A 6,761-nucleotide genomic window follows, 5' to 3' on the forward strand; every position below is an offset into this window, starting at 1 on the left:
GACTGGACAATAACAGAAGTTTGGCATTTTCAGCCTGATAGAAGAGTATGCTTTGGATTTATCAAACCACTGGCAAGAATTAAACACAATTTTTGTATTAGGCATTTGAGTATATAATCTGGGCAAAACTAGCTTTCTAAAACTGAATGAGATCATATGCTTTCAAAACTGAAGACCCAAAACTGCTCTCTGTTTAACAGGCCAAACATACCAATTGTAAATGTGGGGAAACTCTCGGAAATGTAGATACAAGAACGGTTAGGTTAAAAGAAAGTCATAGAACATGACCTGATGCCAAAACTTTGGGGAAAGTTCAGTGGCATTGCATCATCACACGGTGCTATTTTGAGAGGTTTGAGGTTGGACATTACTTTGATGGAATTAGAAGGTAAGCCTATCTAATTGCAAGTACCGACCTATGTGAAAATCATTACGCTGATATAACATAAAGGAAACAAAGATTTTTAATTAATGCAGATTCTAAAATCCTTGATCCTGATAGAAGAGAAAAAAAGGAAATCTTATCCTCCAGTCCCTTCAGTTTGGAGGAATTGAATATAGAGATTTAAATGTGAGAGAAAGATACAGTAATTCTCTCTATCACATGCTCAAGGCTCAATTCTTTATCTCAGTAGGGTGTCAGTGGTTCCTGGCACAAATCCTTTACAAACTGTCCAGCTAAAGAACTATCCACTTTATCTTCTGGCTTAAGAATGGCATAGCCAGTGAATCATGATAGCTTAATGCTACTATGCTTCTCAACTGTGTCCAGGCTTTTTTATATATTTATTACAAACCAAAGAGAGCCATGGCGTTTATTTTTAGATGGAGAGAAAGATAGGAAGTGTGACTTCACATGCTTGTTATCTTGACTCTTCAGATGTTGATCAACAGGTGTGAAAAGCTTTCCTCAGCTGTGCTACTGTTGCATAAACAGCAGGGCTGTTCTGGGAGATGTTAAAAACTTACATGAAACTGTAATCCTCCAAATGAGTAAGCCAGGAATTGCATCTGAAAATACGCAGATTAATTTATATGGTACTTTTGTATCAATTATTCCAAGACAAATGCTTTTGGTCTTTTAAGTAATGCTGAAGTGTTGCCAACAATTTGAAACCTAAAAAGTTCTCTAAAGTACTTAAAAGAAACTACATTGTTTCCATCTGCTCAATAACTTTTTTCAGTTTTTCAACCACATTTCATGACTTAAAAAATTAGGCTAACACTTTTGTTCAGATCAGAAGTATGCTGTTCAAAGAACCTCCCATCACTCCCACTTCCTGCATTTTGGTTCACATCACACAACTTCAGAGTGCACAAAGTGGTTTCCTTTACAATGAAATTCAACTAGAAGATCATCTCTGGGAGCACTGCTAATGTGCACCAACCACATATGGGAATTCAGTCCATAGAATCAAACCAGACCTAAATAGCCCCTGCCCGAAACACCCATTAGGTAGACGCCAGGACCTCAATACCAACTGATCTGCTCCTACCGCACCACGCTGCCTGCTAACACAGACACAGCTTGAAGCATTTCTTGCAACTTTCATAGAGAAAAACTTTCTTAACAGAAATTAAATTACTGACTCTTTAAAACTAGAGACACATCCAGTCTCAGAATTTGGACCAGGCTTCAGATGTTCCAAAGCTCAGAGGTGTTTGATCAAGAATTTTGGTTCAAATTTCTATAAACCATATAGAAGGGAACTGTGCAGTTGGGTATAGATCTGACTTGCATGTAAAGCACATGCACTTGATTTAAACTCTATTTTAGGGGGGCTTTCTCACAAGGACAAGATTATTATTCACCTGGTGGGTTCATACATTTATAAAGAAAATGGTGGGAAATAAAACATGTTTGTTGGCATATATCCAGCAAATTTTATCTCTAAAGGCACCCATACTCTGCAGATTTGCCCTTTTGTGTTTCTTTTTTTTCTCCTCTCATCCAAGCAAGCTGTTCAGACAGCTTCTTCTGAAACTGTTAACAAGAAAATTCCATAAGCAGATTATTCCTTTTTTCTTAATACATGAAGTTTTAAAATAAAATGCATGCAACAAGTCTTCAGCATATGCTCAGTACACTTATTTCTTGTTTCTTATTTTATGGTCACTTATTTCTTCTCTGACTCACAATTCATCTATCATTTTCCACTCTCACTATGACTTGTTATGAGATTCTTCTCTATGAATACATATACCACACAGCTCTGTTAACTGCCTTTCCTACATACTTCCTATTCGCTGCTTATTAACAACCGGCCTTCCTGAATCAAGAGCTACTCTCACCTGTGCCAGAGTATGAAAGTGTAGCGTTTCAGAAATGATGCACTGAGATACAGTGCTGTCTTTCCTTACAGATCCACAAAAATGCTAATGAGGTAAGTCCCTTTATTAAGTATGGAGTTCTAATGACCCTGTGACATAAAATCTGTTCTTTGAAAGTCACACCTAAACACAGATGTAGTTTTTGATGTCTGTTAGCAAAAATTGTATCAGCTATTGCCCTGCTCTAGGCAGAAGTAAGGATTGAGTAAAATATGCTTTACAGTGGTAGCATCTGGGCAAATAACAAGCTGTCAAATCAATCACGGTTCTACTGTGGCATGTGAGGAAAAAGGCAAAACCTTTGAGGCATTCAGACTGCAGTGTTGCACTGGATCTCATTGCTGTTGCCAAAAGGCTTTTCACAGCAATTAAATTTCCTGAAAACAACCCCTCCTCCTGAACGCTGAAAGGGCTCAAACTCATGTTCGCACCACAATACAAAAGATAATATAGTAATCTGAAAGTAGGACAGTCTCTTTTTCCCCCAAATTTCAAGGTCAGACAAAAATGCTAAGTGTCTAACCTTCTATCTTAAGTACCAATAACAGAGGATACTAGATACACAGTAAAAATGAATTAGTAGAGTAGAACAATATAATAGTTACACCCATACAGTTTCCTACACATAAAAGTAGGCAAGTTTGACATAGTGGTGATAAAAGAATCCTCTTTTGAATTTATATCTTAAATGACTCTGCCCTTGATACTTCAGACCTTCTTGAAAGATGTCAACTTACATAAACTGACATTAGCTCTGACTTATACATTGCCTCTCAAGTTAGAGAACCAAACTGACATCTCCAAATATTCAATGTATTCTGTCTCTATGATCACCCTGTCAGATCCCAATGCCTCACATACTTGTATACTTACTGCTATCATGTTTTAATAAACCTGTCTAGGTTGCACCTGTTCAAAGGTTCGTGGAACATATCCACTCATGGTCTCACAATAATCAAGAGGTGACAGCTGTCCCTGTAGCTGATTCTAACATTTCTATCATATTTAGAGACACGGACAAATTTAATTAGCTGTTCATATTTAGCCCACATTTCCCTAAGAAGATTCATGGGGCTATAAAGACCTGAGCCATGCAATCTCAAGACAGGTTGGCATCTGATACTGCAAGTTATGAGAACAATGGACTGTTTCCATATATGTGTGTCTCCTTTGTTTCTTTTTTTTTTTTTTTTTAAATAAAAACAGTTAGTGAATACTGTTGCTGATTCTTTCTGTGAAAGCTTTCTTTTAAGGAAGAGACAATCAATGTCAAATACCGGTTAAGGAAAATACTACTAATCCTTGGCACTTCTTGCACACTTATATCAAAATAGTAGTGCCTGCCATTTTTCTGAAGTTTTCTAAAGTAGATGATATTGAAGTGTTTTGTAAATTAAATCACTAGTTTTGCAATCTTTCTAAGGGAATGTATTTAGCATCAGTTTTTAAAAATATACTAGTTCTGATTTTATTCAAATTATTAGCCTCTAATCATACCTGCTTATTGGAATCATTTAAAAAAAAAAAAAGAATAAGAAGGAAAAGGAGAAATCTCCTCAGATCCTCAGGAAGAAACAATTTACCTTCATCTTCAGAGAATGTCTCTTCCATCTTAAAATGACTACCTGTAAGAGGTAAGAGAAAGACTTAACTCATATCATAAGATGAAACGCAGCTTCACTCCACCAGCTATTAGCAAACTCTTCCAAAGGTTTCTTTTTCCTGCTTACGTCAGCAACTCAAAACAAGAGCCGAGCAAGCACAGGGTTTTTCACTGGCAAAACATTCACTCAAAATATATCACTTGCCCTTCCCCCAAAAAAGAATGTTTTAATCCAATATAGATACACATTTTTCTAAGTATCAAAGAGGTTTAGACATTCACAGCTAAATGACTATAGTTGGAAGAGGCAAGAAGTTGGTATGTAAAGGATACTAACTTTCTGCTCCTTTGAGATGAGACCTAAAGTCTTCTCCCTTCTCTCTATCTGCTCTAGTAAGCCCACCAAGGGAGTAGCTTCATGACAAACTGACTACTTTGTACATATATTTACCCAAAAGAGACATTTTGAAATTGATCTTCCTCATTTATTGGAACTTGTTCTGCAGTTCATATACTCTTCCTGAGGCCTGGAATAGGTACTCTTTGTCAAGAAATAGTTATTTACTTTCTCTTTTCAAGGTCAGCTTTTAACTCCACATCCAATTCACCTATCCACATAACAGAAATTATCTTCTGGTGATGTGACCAAGCAACTACATATTTTCCTCCCACAACTCTTCCCCCCCCCCGCAACCTTTAACATTAGGTATCACATTCACCTGCTGTAGCACCTCCCAGCTTAAAAGGGATCCAGTCAGCAGCCCTCAGCTCTTAAGGCAAACAGTGGGGAATGAAGTGAGTGGGCCACCCTAGGTACCACACAAGCACAATGACATCCACACGGTCCCATTCAGAAACTAATGCCAAAACCATCTCTGGTGCACAAAGGGGATCTCCACCACCTGTACACAGAGACTGGGACTGCACAACAAGGGTTCTGCTGAGAGATTTCTCCCCTGTTCCTGCCTTGGCAGCCATGGAAGTCCTGGTCCAGCAAGCTCTCTGAATAGCCTCCATGTCCCAAGTCATGGGAGAACATGGGCAGCTGAGAGGTCTTGAAAGTCACCCTTAAATACTCTTCATCACACAAGGCGCTGTACATTGTTTCTTTATGGGTTTGTACTTTCCCTGTTTGCTGGCTTTAAGATGGTTTTTGGTCTTATACATACCAACTGGTCACTGCGTTTGTTTATTTACTTCCATTAAGTCCATGCCTAGCTCTTCCCTACAGTGTAACTGCTTGCATCATATCATCTCCTTGTAGTTTTTACTTTGCACATCTTCTTTTCTGTTTTCTTTCCCAAAATTGCAATCTGATAAACTTCATTTATGAAGCCTGGCAATTTCCAGAATATCATCTTTAAAGTGAACTTTAGGCTTCTTCTACCAGACTTTTCCCCCATTTTTCACTCTCTGATCACCAATAAAATTTGAGGCTGAATTACAGATTCTATCACCTTTCCCAAGGTACCTCAACAGCCTGAAAATTGCTAAGAATGCTTCACAATTTCTTCATATTTTAAATGTGTCATGTAAAATTGATACCTTTTGGAAGTTGGGTTTTTCTCTCTCAAACACTACACTATTTCTCAAACTTAGTAATACAATCTCGTAACTAATTGCCTTGTCGTTACTCAGGTAACTGCCTGCATGTTGCTAAATGAATCCTGTATCTCAGAATCCTGACTAGTCCTCTCCTCATTTTACTTGTCAGTGCTTCCTGAATTTTGTCCACTCATTGCTATGTTTCTGGCAATTTTCAGATGCACTGAACTTTCAGCTGCTGATCTATTTTATCTACTCCTGTCCTTGGTTTTCCATTTCTTTGCCCTCCACATCTCTTGTGAAGATTTTGGGGTGGTTTTTAATAAGAAGCCTGTTGCATTGGAGCTGCAATTTAGATGAGTCTAACAACAGGTAACTAAAATAGTATGGAAAAGAGCTCATGAGAGAAGGAAGGACAGCTACATCTATCTCCACTGACTACTAACACAGAATTAATTCAAACTGGCTAAACCAATTCTTCATTTGCAGCCAATCACCTAACGGCCCACTGTTGTTCTCTGTGATTTCGTGCAGCGCGTAACTTCCTAGCACTTCTTTCTGCACTGGAAAATCTCCCTGTACCTTGCATAAGAAATCCAAAAAGACCATTCTCTTATTTTTCACTGTTTTTCTTGCTGGAGAAATACAGAGGACCTCTCCTGGTTCAATTTCCAGATGTGTCTTTGTATAAAATGAAGTGTACAACACAGTCTATTTCTAAACAAAACAAGGTACTGGTCTTGTTTCAGATAAACATGTACATCAGAATTTTACAATGATCATATTGTTTTCAGGCCAAGACATCCATACCCATTCTCCATTTGCGTCGCAATTTGGGACTAGATGCTTCTCTCTGTTTAGGAAGCTGGTTTATTTTCAGTTTTCAAATAGCTGATCTTGTTTCTTTAACTGCAAACAGGAGCTGACAACTCCAGAAGGCTTTTATTGTTGTCCTTACTGTTCTTACTGGCTTTTCAGGAATCCAGGAAGATCACAATGCAGATATACTAAGAACAGTCTCTATAGCATGTGCACACCCTGATGGCGCAAGCAGGCAGCAGAATACCACGAAGAAACTTCCAAGTAAATGTTCTTTTTCAGGGTAGATTTATAGTTTCATTATTTAGAACCCTTCTTTGGTCTTTAAACTGGTAATATACCACAGGACTTTTACTCTCTCCCTGACTCAGAGTCACACACAGACTCCTGGTAATACTACCTTCATGTGTTGTGTATGTCAATTCCTACACCTATCAGTGGCAAAACTCACTATTTTTAATGG

This window comes from Aquila chrysaetos, chromosome 1 (genome assembly GCF_900496995.4).
Source record: "Aquila chrysaetos chrysaetos chromosome 1, bAquChr1.4, whole genome shotgun sequence".
Taxonomy (NCBI): domain Eukaryota; kingdom Metazoa; phylum Chordata; class Aves; order Accipitriformes; family Accipitridae; genus Aquila; species Aquila chrysaetos.